Source organism: Odontesthes bonariensis, chromosome 10 (genome assembly GCF_027942865.1).
Source record: "Odontesthes bonariensis isolate fOdoBon6 chromosome 10, fOdoBon6.hap1, whole genome shotgun sequence".
NCBI classification, from domain to species: Eukaryota; Metazoa; Chordata; class Actinopteri; order Atheriniformes; family Atherinopsidae; genus Odontesthes; species Odontesthes bonariensis.
This window is the reverse complement of record NC_134515.1, coordinates 34,350,820-34,369,194: the sequence shown is the minus strand read 5'-3', so window position 1 is coordinate 34,369,194 and position 18,375 is coordinate 34,350,820. Positions and strand designations below refer to the sequence as shown.

The following is an 18,375-nucleotide window of genomic DNA, read 5'->3' as shown; positions in this document are numbered from 1 at the left end:
GGGGAGACAGAGGACAGCTGAGTTTCAAAAACAGTAAAGTCAGAAAGAAACGATGGACAGTTTCTGGGAGGACGGTAGATAACAGCAGCAGCGAGTGATTGGGAACAGGGGAATCTGAAGGCCAGGTGTTCAAATAAGGATACGGCCGGGATGGAGAGTTATGTCGCTGCGATGGATAACTGCGATGCCTCCGCCTCGTCGCACCTCGAGTTTCCAGGTGGGGTGGTCTGATTGAGAGCTATGTAATTCATGGGTTTGTGGCAGGTTTCGGTGAGACGGAGTAGATCCAGTTTATTGTCCGTTATGAATTTAAATTTGAACTTGTAATTTTAGTTTGATTTACAAAAATGTTAAACATAATTTGTCTTTGTAAATTGACTATAAAACTAGCAATTGCCATCCAGTTCAAATTATATAATTATATATAATTATCAATAAAGATTGTGCCAGTGTCTGTCTGAATTTCCAGACCATTATTTTTCCCCATTTCCCTATCACCATGGTCACTTACTGACTCCAGAGTCATACAGCAATATTTCTCTCCCCATCCCCCACACAGTCCCTCCTCCTTTTCTGCCACCCCCTATTGCCACACCTCTCCCTCACTTTCTTTCCTGTTCCACTCCCTATTTCTCATTTACTAATCTGTCCCTCTCTGACACAGAAATGCAAAAATGGTTTCTCTCATTTAGTTGCCACTTGCCTGTTCTTCTCAATTTTTCTGAAGCATGCCCAAGAAGCAATCTGGTTTTGGAAAACATCTCCTTTCCCCATGCTATGATGTAGATTTTCAGCTAACATAGCAAAGTATGGTTCAGCATTTTAAATATTGAAAATTAAGAGCATTAATTTAAACCTTTTCATAATGGAGAAGCAGGAGCATTAAAGTTATCATATCAGAAGGAGTGAGATTTCTTTTCTTCTCTGTGAGGCAAGAGAAGAAAAAATGGCAGCTTAATTCATTTATTTATTTCAGACTAAAGTAGAGCTGAAAATAAAAAACAAATAAAATTCTAAAAAAATTGTTTTGAAATGCCTTGATCTGTGTGACCTAGTTCCAAACCTAAGGGTGTAAAGACTACATCTGCAAAACACAAAGAAACATAAAATAAACACATTAGATTGAACAAATATATATTGATTTCATATCCTACAGACTATTTTCTTGATTCATTTAATCAATAGAGAAAAAAACATCAGAAAAAAAATCTTCAACAGTCTTACTCTTCAAAATATTCAATTTACTTTTTTTATGCCCTGTCTAGGGGTAACCAACACACAACATGAAAATGACCCATCTTCCTCAGGTCTCAAGCAGCCGCAGAGGCATAGTTAAGATGTACCAGCATGAAGGTTTATTTACAAGTTGAAAGAGAAATACTAGATAACTAGAATGATAGTCAACTTGGAGTTCAAAGATATGCGTCATGATGGGCCAAGGCCAAAAAACAAACAAACAAAGCTATCTATGCCAGGAGGGAATATGACCAAATCAAATCAAAAGAAAAGACAATCACTTACTAACAAAAAAGGTGAAAACGAATGAAAATGATATAGCAGCCTACGCTTGCAAACTCCAAGTTAAGAATGTATAAAGTTACACTCAAACATGACTTGAGACAAACAATGTGGCTGATTGGGAGGAGAGGGAGATGAGAGATTTACTGTCATTATCTCAGGCCTTTACAGGAGATCTTTTCCCCGGTAGCCAATCCTGTGTGAGCTCTTGGAGTTTTACCCACCTGCACACTGCAATTTGCATAAAATAGACAAGGCACAGCACTCGTAGCATCCCCTTTCCCAAATAATTAAACATCCCCTGCTATGTTTAATTCAAAGAAAAGAGAAAAAAACGATTCAAGTGGATATTGACAGGGAATCAGCCAGTACATTTTCATCTCCTTTTTTATGAAAAATTTGTCCTGTAAGAGAAGAGACCAACGCATGAGTCTATGGTTTACATTATGCGTCTGAGAACTAATGGGTGATGGTCTGTAAAAAATTTAACTGGCTGTAACAGCAAAGCAAGAGCTTCCTTTTCTGTCATGCTGTAATTTATCTCATGTTTATCAAATTTTTTTGATAAGTAGCAGACTGGATGATCAATGCCTTCCTCATCTTTTTGTAGAATAACAGCTCCTGCACCACATGCGCTAGCGTTTAAAAGCATGCTCAAAGTTTGGTACAACAAGCACTGGTGCGCTGCACAACAATGCCGAACCCTTTGCTGAATCAAAAGCAGCCTGGCAATCAGAAGACCAATCAAATGGTTTCAAATGACTAACCAACCTTGTGAGTGGGGCAATCACATCAGAAAAGTTCTTAGAACCTCCCCGGTTATAACCACACATTCCAAGAAAACGGCATAATGCTCTTTCTGTCTGCGGGACAGGGAAACCAATGACTGCCTGCATCTTAGCAGTAACTGAACGACTGGAGAAAAGGAAAGCCTCTCTCTCATTTGTTGGACTTCTGCTTGTGGAAAAGTTTAATCATTTATCCAAACAAGACTTTTCAAAATGATTTTCAAATCTATTTTCTGTTCATCAATTCATTATGTATTTCAGTTTTTGTGAAGGATTGTCACTGCCATTATATCATCATCATATATTTTATTGGAACTTGGACAAATTTTGAAATAATGATTAAATATAATAGGTGGTTGAGGGGTAGTTAAGAACCTTGAAATTAGCCTATATAATAGATATGTAGGGTAAAATGTATTTATTTATTTTTAATTGGGCTATTTAAATAGTGTTATTGAAAAGACATTGTAAAATTCCATTTGAAAAGAGACATGAATGTGAACAAAATTATTTATTTTTCTTTTATGAGCATTGACTTCATAGTCCTGGAGAAAGGTGACAGGTTGCATGGAATCCATTTAGAATGGATTTCTCTTTTACAAACCAAAAACAGAAAAACTATTACTTTCATTTTAATCAGTAAAAGTCTGATCTGTTTACCAAACTCACAGATTTTTTCTGTTTCAAAATATATATTTTAACTATATTACCATATTATTATTGTGTGTAGATGCTTCTCGTAGTTGAGAATTTGGCCAAGTCTGTCTGTCTATCTTGAGTTCATCTTGTGTTAAAGGGGAACTCCGGGGCATTTGAAGCGCAATCCCATTGCTAGAGGTTGTCAAATACTGACAGTAGGACACAGACTGGTGCAAATCGGCGCTCCCTGTGCGGCGATTGCGCTGTTTGCGCAGCCTGTCATGCTAGCCAACTACGAGGTGGCTAAAGGGCAAGTGCTAAACCTTCCACGTAAAACAACAACTTGCACACTGCAGAAACGTCACACCACTTTATAAACCATCCGACAATAAAGTCACAAGCCTTACCATCAAAACCATATGCATGGTTCTCACATTACTGGCATGGGGACGTTACAAAACAACTTTATAAACAGCATGTCACTTACCGGTTGTTGGTATGCGCGCGCATGTGAAAGCCCAAAACATTCAATGGACGATACTCCCATATACAAAGCAATTATCTTCTCTAGAAAAAAATTGCTTTGTATTTGGGAGTATCGTCCATTGACTCTTTTGGGCTTTCACATGCGCGAGCATACCAACAACCGGTAAGTGACATGCTGTTTATAAAGTTGTTTTGTAACGTCCCCATGCCAGTAATGTGAGAACCATGCATATGGTTTTGATGGTAAGGCTTGTGACTTTATTGTCGGATGGTTTATAAAGTGGTGTGACGTTTCTGCAGTGTGCAAGTTGTTGTTTTACGTGGAAGGTTTAGCACTTAACCCTAGCCACCACATAGTTGGCTAGCATGACAGGCTGCGCAAACAGCGCAATCGCCGCACAGGGAGCGCCGATTTGCACCAGTCTGTGTCCTACTGTCAGTATTTGACAACCTCTAGCAATGGGATTGCGCTTCAAATGCCCCGGAGTTCCCCTTTAATTGTCATCGTTGAAATTGTCTAGTTATATAGTTACTCTAAATGGTATTTCCCTGGCTTTTAGTACTACAGTGAGGACTTTTGGAGTTATTTTTGACCAGAGTGTATCATTTGACGCTCACATAAAACAGGTTTCTAGGACTGCCTTCTTTCACCTTCATAATATTGTTAAAATCAGGAACATCCTGTCTTAGAGTGATACAGAAAAACTAGTCCATGCATTTGTTACTTCAAGATTGGACTACTGTAATTCTTTATTATTGGGCTGTCCCACATATTCTCTGAAAAGCCTTCAGTTGATCCAAAATGCTGCAGCCAGAGTTCTGATGAGAACTAACAGGAGAGATCATATTTCTCCAGTTTTAGCTTCTCTTCATTGGCTCCCTGTTAAATTTAGAATAGAATTTAAGATTCTTCTCCTCACATATAAAGCTCTTAATGACCGAGCTCCATCATATCTTAAAGATCTCATTGTTAGATATTTTCCTAACAGAGTACTTCGTTCCCAAACTGCAGGTTTACTTGAGGTTCCCAGAGTTTCTAAAAGTAGAATGGGAAGCAGAGCCTTCAGTTATCAGGCCCCTCTCTTGTGAAATAAGCTGCCAGTAAATGTCCGGGAAGCAGACAACCTTTCCACTTTTAAGACTAGGCTTAAAACTTTCCTTTTTGATAAAGCTTATAGTTAGGGATGGCTCAGGTGATCCTGAAACATCCCATAGTTAAGCTGCTATAGGCCTAGACTGCTGAGGGGCCTCATCTGTCACACCTTTGCTCTCTTTTTCCCCGTTTAATTTCTCAGATGATATTATGTACATGTGACATTATTGTGGTCATTAACTTGTGTTTCCCTGTTCCAACAGATATCCTTTGAATGGTGTTACGGTGTTTGTTGTCCCCTCTTTTCTGTCTTCTCAAACCCCAGCTGGTTGAGGCGGATGGCCACCCTTCCTGACGCTGGTTCTGCCTTGAGATGACATTTGTTGTAATTTGGCGCTATATAAATAAAACTGAATTGAATTGAAAATTGAATTCAATACTTGTTGCAAGGTTGTTATTTTAGTCAAAAAAAAGACACAAGAGAGCACTTTGATACTTTTTAATTTTCTTGTTTTCAGGTCCTGGAATAAAGTGCTCCCCAGTTCTTTTATGCTTTTTTTCTCAAATAAAATAAGATATAAAAGTGCTAGACCATTGCAAGGCCAAGATGAGCAAATATTTTTCATAATTAGCTAAATAGTTCATGTTCAGTATTTGATATGTTTTCAAAGTTCAGTGCTTTATTTACATTGTACACGGCGTCCCAACTTTTCTTAAGCTCACATACAGTGAATACGTATTCACTGTACGGTCTCCAAACTGAGCTAATGGAAACACCCCTAACTGAACAGACACACTCAGAGAAAGGAAGAAAAAATAGAAGAGTGGGGGCTATTGTAAAGGGCATTTATTAATTTTTCAACACAAAGGTCTTATTCTAATGAGCACATCTGGAAAAATAAGGAGAAACGAAAGAGAAAGAAAGGCTAAAAGAGCAAAAAATGAACTATCGAAAGGGATTGGGGGTTGGGAGAAGGCTGAGAGACTGAGAGGAACAGACAAATAAAATCTTCTCAACACACTTTCATCTGAACCACGAATATGAAGTTAAAATCTTTTAGTCTGGTTCCAAGCTGCATTCTGCTGTGACTTTGAGACATTAACTTTATGGCCAAGAAATAAGAAAATTCCTACATTCACTCTGCTCATTATAGTACAAATCTAGATGCAGTGGGATGCACTGCAATGTAATCAGTGTTTGTCTAGTATGAAACATCAAAAACCCTGCCATTTATATTTACACTCAACGTGCTCACAATACATTTTCATTTAACAATTTTCCTTCCCTTCCTGCCCTGTCTGTTAGACTCACATGATTCGCTTAGATGAGACTTGAGTTCCCGACCACCTTGCAAAAGCAACTTCTTCAGTTTTCTGTTTCCAATCTTTTCTGCAGTTTCACTTGCTGTTTCACTTTATCTGTCCCAGTGCATTAAAAGAAGGGGCATTCATATTTTTCATAAATTTTTAACTTTACATGGATGTTTTTAACTGATGCATCTGAGGTGAGTGCGGTTCTTTCACATTGAATGCCAATCTTGTCTACAGTGACCATCTCATGCTAAATTGTGCCCGCACGCAACCTGCGAGGGCCCACTCCGTGGAAATCTACGGAATAATTTCTGCACCACTCACAGGCATAAATACTTTATATACAACTATTGCAAGTACATTACAATTTTGACATGCTTCATTTTATTTAGAAATATATGTAATGATGAAGCAACATTCTTATAGTGGATGAAATGACAGGAATTGAAAAAAATAATAATAAAAAATAAAAACATCTAAATCTGAGGGATGAAATAGAGTACCTAATACAGCAGAAAGTCAGAGAAGAGTATCAGTATTGAACTTTTATTTTAGTCTTTTATCTCCTGTGTTGCTGCCACACAAAAAGAAGCTAGTCTGTTTTCTTTTTTTCTTTTAGATGTGTGACATGTTTTTGCAGCTTGTTGTTCTGGAAGTTGCTCTTTTATCACCTGCTGCTGAAATAAATTTTAGTGTGATGTTAATGTTGAGACTCAAGTGTTTGTAATTAGACCTCTGCTGATATGATTTCATAAATGTGCAAAAATTATCAAGTGAACTAGGCTATGCACAAAAGGCAGTTGTTTGTTTGTTTGTTTTTGCTTTGGATGATCCCGATGGTTAGTTACTGAATTCAGAAATGCAGAGAAGTGCATGGATCTGCTCAAAATGACGATGAGGTCCATGTTCCCATAATTCATAGTGCTCAGTAACACAACATACTATATGAACAAGATAGTTCAGAGGAGGTCATACATTAATGTGAACTAGTTCATTTTGGGATTGTGCACAAATGATGAACCATGATCATAAACTTCAGATTTAATCTATGTGAACTGCTTTGATCTAGTTATGTATGTAAATGTATGTGATAGAGAAAAGTGAATGTGGCTTGTTTGCCTGATATATTGTGTTTTGCTGCTGTAATAATGTGAATTTCCTGCTGTGGGACTATTGAAGGCTTATCTTATTTGATCTTTTATCTTATCTGATCTGATGAACAAACAAGCAGCAACAAAAGTACAGTCCATTTACCATTTGATTTACGAAGCTTGCAAGTGGTCCTGACAAAATTGTAACATAAGATGCCGTCAAACGGACAAGGGGCTGGATTATGTAGTAAGAGAAATACACAAGTTTTTTCTGCAACGTCATCACAAAAGGTGCTCCTAAGCAGAGAGAACAAAAGCCTACACCTAAATTACACTAACCAGAAAAAAACCCCATAAAATGTTAATTATTCTGAGGAAATTACATAACATGCAGACCACTGGACATTCTCTACAGTGTATGGGCATAAGTAAACACCAAAAGGGCAGAACATCCCCCATCTCTTATACCAACACATGTATACATGTCAATGTAGTGCAGCCCAATGTATTTTGTCTATTGTATGATTTTGGGTAGCATTTACATGATAAAACAACAAACCCTAGTCCCGACGTTCTTCTTTTTTCCATTTCTAAACCTAACCTGCCAAATTGTAATCCTGTTTCTTTCTCTTTTAAACATATATTTTCATTTGCAAACCTAATCATATAAATTCATATCCATATACTATGAATAATCATGAATTTCCAAAACCTATAACTGTGAATGATGGTGAAGCTAAACATTGAAAGAACTAAAATGGACATGGGATGGATGGCCTTTTGTAATACAGTGTGCAGATTAAAGTCAATTACCACCCCCTTCTCCCTTCTCATAATGATTGCTGGCAAACATAAATTTTTGTGACATTCTCACCTAATTCTCAGCCCATTATATGGGCATGTCCCCATTTTTAAAGGTACATTATGCATTGTACAGTGATAAACACACACACACACATACAAAAATCTCTCTGCACACTAGGCACAGTTTTCAGGAGGGTTCTTCGATGTCTTCGGCCCTCCAGCCCAGATCTATTATACAAAGCACTCGTAATAACCCCCCTCAATCCCCCCCACCACCACACACACACACACACACGCACGCACACACCCCCTCACTCGCACACACACACAATGATGTTTTTTACCCTCCAACCGACATCTGTTATACAGAACACTGGTACACCCACCCACCCACACACACACGCACGCACACATGAAACCCAGACATGGTCAGAAAGCTTTTGTTTTACCTCTGCAGGGGTCTCTCTTTTCTTCTGTCTTCTTTTTTCCCTTCACTACCTTTTTTCTCCACGTCACACCCTTTTCTCTATCCCTCTTTGTCTTTTCATCGTGGGTGTTTTTTTTTTCTTTTTGGTCCTGTCCACTGACTGTCTTTCCTTGAATCCTCTTTGCACAGAATCTGCAGTGGTATACCAAACACACCCTTTGAAGCTCTGCCTCTAATCCTTCACTCTTTCCCCTCCCTGATCTCTGATTGGCTTCTTCACAAAGATGACATCACCCTCTTTCTCAATCTCTGTAGGCTATACCCTGGGTGCTTCGTGCCCCTCCCTTCCTCTTTTCTTCCATGCTATCCTCCCCTCTTCTTTTTTTGCTGTACCAATCTGGAAAATGAAGTATTTTCAAAAAATAGGAAAACCCCTGTTCAGGATTGATGTTTCATTCATATCTTTAAAAAAAAAAAAAATGATCTCCTTCTTCAAAAAGAGAGAAGATTTAAACATTGGATTAGTGTTATTCTGTTCTGATTTCTCCAATGAAAAATAATACTTTTATCGGCCAGACAACAGCAAGAGCACCTATTAGCGTCTATTAGCTTCTCTTTTAATTTAATAAAGTACATGCTTTTTTACTGGTTCAGTTCCATAGTTAGAGGAAAGTGGCAGGTATTTGTTTTTATATTTACTGTGTAATTATAATTTATTTGCATTAGTCATTAAAAATGATGACAAAAATATTTTTAATTATTTATGGAATGGAAATAAGGGATTATTAATTGGTATACCTAAATTCTTATGAGTGGCTGCTAAACCTGCTGCATGATGGTCTTCAGAGGGAAGTGGGGATCAATGATCCAATGAGTGAGTTGACCCACACTCTGGAGTTGGCAACCATGTGATCAGGGCTGGACTGGGACCAAAAAATGGCCCGGGCATTTTTGGCCATGGCGGCCCACCATGAATATTTCAATCATTAATGTAGGCAAGGCAAGACAAGGCAATTTTATTTATAGATCACAATTCATACACAGGGCAATTCAAAGTGCTTCACAGCTACATAAAATCACAAGAAGGCAATAAAATCATTAAAAATAAATAAAAAATAAAAATAAAAATATATATATATATTAGGCATGGTACGGTTTTGGTGGACGCTCCGAACCGTACGGTTTGCTTCTCACGGGGCGGGGCGTGTGCAAACCGTATGGGGTCCATGATTTAATTATTATTATTTTTTTTTTATTTTTTTGTGTCCAGACGTTCGACGTTCGCATTGTAGCCCGTATGTTAGCAATGGTTTCAATTCGCGTCAAAGAAGCGAAAGCGAAGAGGTGTGGCGGCGTGCACAAACACGGCAAGTGGAAGTAGTGAAGGCGGGCTGATGCGTGGATCGAACGATTACGACATGCAAGCATTGCAAAACCCGTCTTGCATACGCTAGTGGAAACACTTCAAATATGTCCGGCCATTTGCGCAGACATCACCCAAGTGTGTCAGTGGAGGGGAGGAGAGGAGAGCCTGCCAAAAAGCCCTTTACACTCAGCGCAGCATTTAAACAGCCTCTGGCTGAGGACACCGCAAAAGCAAAATCAATTTCCAAAGCCATTGGTTTATTCATTGCGAAGGACATGCAGCCCTATAGCGTGGTGGAGGCTGAAGGCTTTAGAAACATGTTGAAGGTGCTGGAGCCACGGTATGTCATTTTTTTCCCATTTCTATTGTGGTTGTCCTGTAGATGCCACCAGATGGCAGCAAACATTCCTGACACTTTTTTTGAGTAATAAATGTAAAAGATGTTGAAATCATCCATTGTCTTCCCTCTTTCTTTCTCAAAATACTAGCTTTCTGGTAGTAAAATCTTTTAAGCGATTATTACAGTGTTCCACTGGTGTAATGGTGTGTATTATGAGGCTAAAAGTTAAAAAAAGTAAAAAAAAAACAAAAAAAACGTACAAAACCATAAACCGTAGACCTCAAACCGTGATACACACCGAACCATGAGTTTTGTGATCCGTGCCACCCCTAATATATATATATTAAAAACCCATTAAAATAATCATTAATTAATTAAAAAGTGAAGAGTGCAGATAAAATACTTTCAGGTGTCATATGCACAGCTAAATAGAACTGTTTTCAGCCTGGATTTAAACATTGTCAGAGTTGAGGCCTGTTTCACATCTTCTGGAAGACTGTTCCAGATTTTAGGAGCATAAAACTGAAACGCAGCCTCACCTTGTTTAGTCCTGACTCTGGGCACCAGCAGGAGACCCCTCCCTGCGGTTCTCAGAGCCTGAGTTGGTTCATAGGGCTTTAACATGTCAGAGATGTACTCTGGCGCTTGACCACGAAGAGACTTGTACACAAGCAGAGCTGTTTTAAAGTCTATTTTCTGAGCGACAGGAACCCAGTGCAGAGACCTGAGCACTGGACTAATATGGTCGTATTTCCTGGTTCTAGTCAGGACTCGAGCAGGACTCTGGATGTACTGCAGCTGTCTTATAGCCCGTTTAGAGAGCCCAGTGAGCAGGCCGTTACAGCAGTCTAACCTGCTGGAGACAAACGCATGGATTAGTCTTTCTAAGTCTGGTTTAGACACTATTCCTTTGATCCTGGCAATGTTTTTTAGATGGTAAAAAGCTGCTGATGTTACAGATTTAATGTGGCTGTTAAAGTTCAGGTCTGAGTCCAATATTACCCCGAGATTTCTAACTTGATGGTTAGGTTTTAGAGAGAGAGTCTCAAGGTGACTGATAACACTTTCTCTTTGTTTCTGTGGGCCACAGACAATGATTTCAGTTTTGTCTGAGTTTAGCTGGAGGAAATTGTTTTGCATCCACACACTGATCTGTTCGATGCAGCGACACAATGTATCTACAGGCCCGTGTTCTCCTGCCGTCAGTGACACGTACATCTGAGTGCCATCTGCATAGCTGTGGTAGGACACATTATAGTTGCGTATTAGCTGGCCTAGTAGAAGCATGTACAGATTGAACAATACGGGTCCCAGGATTGACCCCTGGGGAACCCCACAGGTCATAGCCATTTGGTCTGAGACACAGTTACCAATTTCAACAAAATATTTCCTGTCCTCCAGATAGGACTTGAACCAGTTTAAAGCACGACCAGAGATTCCCACCCAGTCTTCTAACCTCTGTAATAAGGTTGCATAGTCAACTGTGTCAAAGGCAGCACTCAGGTCCAGCAGAACTAAGACTGTGACTTTACTTGCATCTGTGTTCAGGCGGATGTCATTTGTCACCTTGATCAGAGCTGTCTCAGTGCTGTGGTGGGGCCTAAAGCCTGATTGGAAAGTATCAAAAGCATTGTTAGACAGGAGAAAGTCACTAAGCTGTTGGTATACAACTTTTTCTAGGACTTTGCCTAAGAATGGCAGGTTTGATATGGGCCGGTAGTTGTTCAGTACTGTGGCATCAAGATTGCTCTTCTTTAGAAGGGGTTTAATGACAGCGGTTTTTAAGGCCTTTGGAAATGTTCCAGTCTGGAGTGAGATGTTGACTAGATGAGCGAGTTGGGGTAACAAACTGCTCAGCACAGACTTTAGGAATCTAGTAGGCAACTCATCAAGGCAGCACATTGATGAACTCAGACTGCAGATGGTCTCTTCGACTGTTTTGTCAGTAACAGGTGTGAAATGTGTCAGCTCTAGGTGTCTAGCTGGCTGCAGAGTGTTGTGGAAATTATTGCATTTTTAATGCCTTGGACTTTGTCATTAAAGAATGTTGCAAACTCATTACACTTAGATGTAGAAATGAGTTCTAAAGGCAGTGAAATTGGGGGGTTTGTTAATCTGTTTACTGTAGCAAACAGGACACGAGAGTTGTGACTGCAGTTTTTGATGATTTCAGAAAAATAACTCTCCCTTGTTCTACGCAAAGTCTGGTTGAACACACATAGCTTTTCTTTGTAAGTCTCACAATGAACCTGGAGCTTTGACTTGCGCCATTTCCGTTCGGCTCTCCGGCACTCCCTTTTCTGTGCCCTGACCGACTCTTCTTTCCTCCATGGCGCCCTTTGCCTACTTTTAACCATTCTAACCTTGACACACTGCACGAAAAGAGGGATTTGTGTCACTGTGGACGGCAGTGAACATCCGCGAATTTGCCTAATTTTCGGACGCACCTGGGCGCTTGCAGGCAGACAAACTTTAAGTTTGTTGAGCGAGAAAATCGTCGGAAACGAACCCGACTCGCGGCGGGCTCTCACAGCGGGGTGCTAATGGCTCAGCGATTAGCACCCCGCTGTGAGAGTGCCTGGACCTCTCACTGGCCTCGCTGGTATTGGACGAAAAAGGCACGTGATTACATAAAAAAGCTTCTGTAAAGCTGACCGCCCATTGGCCAATAAGGTTAATATATGCATACTTTATATGGGCATATCACTCCGCAATTATGATTAATAATTGTGATTATGATTACTAATATTCCTGGGATGTTTGTGTACTTCATATATTCACGTCATTCTTATAAGCTGCACTATGACTAGGCTATGAATGCAGGCATGAATGACGGGAATCTATTGAGGAAATGAAAAAGGAAACTTTTTTTTTTTAAAGCGCTTTTATTGCCACACCACACAATGTACATAGCGTACATTGTAATAAGAACCATATTGATAATAAAGAATTGAAAACTATATACACACACACTGCTGTAGCCTACAATATACACAATAAGCCTAAACGCCGCCGTTTGGAATCCGCATTCTTCGCATTACTCCGGTCCCTGCAGGGTCTGCGGGAGTTGTCAGACGTCCTCATCCTGGATCAGAAGCTGGCTTCTGGGAGCTGTTGGAATAACCAATAAATAATCAAAACATAGACTATCCATGCACAGCATATTGACAACTTGTCTATAAAGTAACGAAAGTCATATTGACAGCGTATATGTTCTTACTCTCTTTCACTCTTCTGTGGTGAGACTGTGAGTATTTCGGGATGGCTTCAAGACGCGCCTGTAGCACAGCACACAGGTCCGTCACGCAGCTAAAAAAAACAAACAAGAGGAATGAATAAAATGACCAGTGCTTAAAAGTGGAATGTAACTTCAGTCCGTTCTCGACGGCCATCTTGCCTCCAACCTAGCGAATCTCTGGTCGATTCCCTCCAGAACCCTCTCCACGACCGTATCCACAGTGCTGGCCACCATACGAGACATTCCGGTCATAGCATTCAACAGGACTTTCATTTTATCTGCCTGTAAGCAAGTGAGTAAGTAAGTTTAATATACAGCACATTTAAAATCAGCGAGAACTGTCCCAAGTGCTGTACAGTGTCAACAAGACTAAAATTAAACAATCAAATGGTCATGTGCAAGTAGAAAAAAACACACAAACCTGTAGACCCGCAGAGAGTTGCTGGGGAGTTGAAAGCAAGTCGTCTTCCAGCCATTGTATTCCGCAAACCAGGGCAGTTTTCACAGCACGGGACCTCAGCGATTTCTGTCTGCCTTTCTGCCGCCAGATCTGCTCCTTAAACTTTTTGTTTACACTGCACGACACAATGTTTCTCATACGTGATTGAACGAGAGCTTATGCGAGCCGTTAAGCTCCACCAATCATATGCGTGTACGTCATTACACGGAATACTCGCGAGACAACCTCCCGTCCTTTTGCTATTTAATGTTGTCTGACCACAGCTGGCAATTTGCACTGTTTTGACACAAAAACGGACTCTGCAAGGACAAAGAAAAGACCTCGGCGATATTGTGACCATTGTGACACCGAATTAAGCCATACACAATAAAACACTGAGCGCACTACTGCACATTATGTATACAGGCCAGATTTCTATATTTTTAGGGACCGAGCAGTGAAACTGCAAGGACCCTATTGTATCTGTAAGGATTACCGAGCAGTGAAACTGCAAGGACCCTATTGTATCTGTAAGGATTATTAGGGACCGAGCAGTGAAACTGCAAGGACCCTATTGTATCTGTAAGGTTTATTATTATTTTTCTCCGTTATTAGGGACCGAGCAGTGAAACTGCAAGGACCCTATTGTATCTGTAAGGTTTATTAGGGACCGAGCAGTGAAACTGCAAGGACCCTATTGTATCTGTAAGGTTTATTAGGGACCGAGCAGTGAAACTGCAAGGACCCTATTGTATCTGTAAGGTTTATTATTATTATTATTAGGGACCGAGCAGTGAAACTGCAAGGACCCTATTGTATCTGTAAGGTTTATTATTAGGGACCGAGCAGTGAAACTGCAAGGACCCTATTGTATCTGTAAGGTTTATTATTATTCTTTCTTTCTTCTTTCTTTCTTTCTTTCTTTCTTATTCTTTGCAAAAGGTATGCGAAAACTCAGGAAATTTTGCGAGCGCCACGTGCCAGTCGACGACATGAAAGAATCTAAACATTATATCTTTGGGAGTCGCTCATTGGCTCTGTAGCGCCCCCTACGATGGTTAAAAATTGTCCCCGCAATAGGATTAGTTTCGCTTGGGATGACGAAATTCGGTACACTTGTTCATCATGCCAAGACGCACAAAAAAGTCTCAGGCCGCCATGGTCCCACGTACACAGGAAGGCGGCCATTTTGGATGGAAAGTGCGTTTTCGTGCCATTTTTGGCCGATTCCACGCCTTGCTTAAGATCGAACTTGTCCTACAGATTTCATGCTACAGACTTCAAACTTGGCCAGGTTACTCTTAAGACATGGGGGGGGAAATTCATGGAGAAACTTTTTCAAAACTTAAAGGGCGTGGGCGTGGCAACTCCTCAAAGTTCGATGACTCGCCATCACTCGCCACAACAAATTAAGTCGCTTATAACTCCCACATACATTATCCAATCTGTCCCAAACTTCATACGGTGAATGCTGGACCTAGCCTGAACGCATACATATTATCATAACGACATCCACCTATAGCGCCACCTGCTGGTGGTCGGAAACATCTCTTTTTTTCCACATCTCGCATTTGATCGAACTCGTCCTACAGATTTAATGCTACAAGCTTTAAACTTGGCCAGATTACTCTTAAGACATGGGGGGAAAGAGTCATGGAGAAACTTTTTCAAACCTCAAAGGGCGTGGTCGTGGCGACGCCTCAAAGTTATGACTCGCCATGAAGAATTAAGTCGCTTATAACTTCCACACTCATTATCCAATCTGTCCCAAACTTCACACGGTGAATGCTGGACTCAGCCTGAACGCGTACATATTATCATAGTGACATCCTCCTATAGCGCCACCTGCTGGTGGTCGGAAATGTCATTTTTTGCCACACCTCACATTTTATAAAACTCCTCCTACAGATTTAATGCTACAAGCTTCAAACTTAGCCAGGTTACTCTTAAGACATGGGGGCAAATATTCATGGAGAAACTTTTCCAAACTCTGAACAATTCGGGCGTGGTCAGGCGGTGAAAAACGTGTGATGGTGTTTGTGATTTGAAAGCCTTATCATCATCACAACGTCATGAAACTTGGCACACACGTCCATCCTGAACACCTCGTACGTATGTGAAGGGTATCGTGTGTGGGCGGAGCAAAGTGGCTCAGTGGCGCCCCCTAGGGTACTTAAAAATGGTCCACACATTGGGGTTAGTTTTGCGTGGGACGACGAAATTCGGTACACTCATTCATCATGCCCAGACGCACAAAAAAGTCTCATGCCGCCATGGTCCCACGTCCACAGCAAGTCGGCCATTTTGGATGGAAAGTGCGTTTTCGTGCCATTTTTGACCGATTCTACACCTTGTATAAGATCGAACTTGTCCTACAGATTTCATGCTACAGACTTCAAACTTGGCCAGGCTACTCTTAAGACATGGGGGGAAAAATTCATGGAGAAACTTTTTCAAACCTCAAAGGGCGTGGGCGTGGCGACGCCTCAAAGTTCTATGACTCGCCATCACTCGCCACAACAAATTAAGTTGCTTATAACTCCCACATACATTATCCAATCTGTCCCAAACTTCATACGGTGAATGCTGGACCCAGCCTGAACGCGTACATATTATCATAGTGACATCCACCCATAGCGCCACCTGCTGGTGGTTGGAAACATCTTTTTTTTTCACACCTCGCATTTGATCAAACTCCTCCTACATATTTAATGCTAAAATCTTCAAACTTGGCCAGGTTACTCTTAAGCTAGGGGGGAAGAAAACTCTTGAGAAGCTTTTCCAAACTCTGAACGGTGTGGGCGTGGCCAGGCGGTGACAATCGTGTGATGGCGTTTGTGATTTGAAAGCCTTATCATCATCGCAACTTAATGAAACTTGGCACACACGTCCACCCTGATGACCTCGTTCGTATGTGAAGGGTATCGTGTGTGGGCTGAGCAAAATGGCTCAGTGGCGCCCCCTAGAAATTTTCAAAAACCCCTCCGCATTGGAGTTATTATGTGCTCGTACGTACGCAGAGGGTATCGTGTGTGTGGGCAGAGCTGCGGCTCCAGCGTCCAGCGCATGCCCCAACGTGCGCACATCCCAACGTACGCACACCTCGGTCCCGCTCACAGCTGCTTGCAGCTTTCTAGTTATTATTATTATTCTTTCTTTCTTTCTTATTCTTTGCAAAAGGTATGCGAAAACTCAGGAAATTTTGTGAGCGCCACGTGCCGGTCGACGACATGAAAGAATCTAAACTTTATATTTTTGGGAGTCGCTCACTGACTCTGTAGCGCCCCCTATGATGCTTAAAAATGGTCCCCTTAATAGGATTAGTTTCGCATGGGACGACGAAATTTGGTACACTCATTCATCATGCCCAGACGCACAAAAAAGTCTCTTGCCGCCATGGTCCCACGTCCACAGGAAGGCGGCCATTTTGGATGGAAAGTGCGTTTTCGTGCCATTTTTGACCGATTCCACGCCTTGCATAAGATCGAACTTGTCCTACAGATTTAATGCTACAGACTTCAAACTTGGCCAGGTTACTCTTAAGACATGGAGGGAAAAATTCATTGGCCAACTTTTTCAAAACTTAAAGGGCGTGGCCGTGGCGACGCCTCAAAGTTTGATGACTCGCCATCACTCGCCACGAAAAATGAAGTCGCTTATAACTCCCACATACATTATCCAATCTGTCCCAAACTTCATACGGTGAATGCTGGACCCAGACTGAAAGCTCACATATAAAATAGTGACATCCACCTATAGCGCCACCTGCTGGTGGTTGGAAATGTCTTTTTTTTTCCACACCTCGCATTTGATCGAACTCCTCGTACATATTTAATGCAAAAACCTTCAAACTTGGCCAGGTTGCTCTTAAGACATGGGCCGAAAAAATCATTGGCCAACTTTTTCAAAACTTAAAGGGCGTGGCCGTGGCGACGCCTCAAATTTATGACTCGCCATAAAAAATCAAGTCGCTTATAACTCCCACATACATTATCCAATCTGTCCCAAACTTCATACGGTGAATGCTGGACCCAGCCTGAATGTGTACATATAAAATAGAGACATCCACCTACAGCGCCACCTGCTGGTGGTTGGAAATTTCTTTTTTTTTTCACACCTCGCATTTGATCAAACTCCTCCTACATATTTAATGCAAAAACCTTCAAACTTGGCCAGGTTGCTCTTAAGACATGGGCCGAAAAAATCATTGGCCAACTTTTTCAAAAGTTAAAGGGCGTGGCCGTGGCGACACCTCAAATTTATGACGCGCCATAAAAAATTAAGTCGCTTATAACTCCCACATACATTATCCAATCTGTCCCAAACTTCATACGGTGAATGCTGGACCCAGCCTGAACGTGCACATATAAAAAAGTGATATCCACCTACAGCGCCACCTAATGGTGGTTGGAAACTTCATTTTTTTCCACACCTCTTATTTGATCAAACTCCTCCTACATATTTCATGCTAAAATCTTCAAACTTGGCCAGGTTACTCTTAAGACATGAGGGCAAAACTTCATGGAGAAACTTTTCCAAACTCTGAACGGTGTGGGCGTGGCCAGAGGTGAAAATCGTGTGATGGCGTTTGCAATATGAAAGCCTTATCATCATCGCAAAGTCATGAAACTTGGTACTCACGTCCACCCTGACGACCTCGTACGTATGTAAAGGGTATTGTGTGTGGGCGGAGAAAAATGGCTCAGTGGCGCCCCCTAGAAATTTTCAAAAACCCCTATGCATTGGGGTTATTGTGTGCTCGTACGTACACAATGGGAATCGTGCGTGTGGGTAGAGCTGCGCAACTACGGCGTCCAGCGCATGCCCAACGTGCG

The 18,375-nt window shown here is 41.1% G+C and overlaps 1 protein-coding gene across 5 annotated transcripts in view; it reads right to left on the bottom strand.

Annotated features, from left to right (window-relative positions):
• The window catches only part of LOC142390025 (neural cell adhesion molecule L1-like), a 92,578-nt gene extending 84,186 nt beyond the window's left edge, over positions 1–8,392 (bottom strand). For all 5 annotated transcript variants that reach the window (XM_075475341.1, XM_075475343.1, XM_075475342.1 and 2 more), the window contains exon 1: positions 8,180–8,392. The gene's annotated coding sequence lies outside the window, so the exon portion shown is untranslated. The remainder of the gene's footprint in view (positions 1–8,179) is intronic.
• Between the last annotated feature and the right edge of the window lie 9,983 nt (positions 8,393–18,375).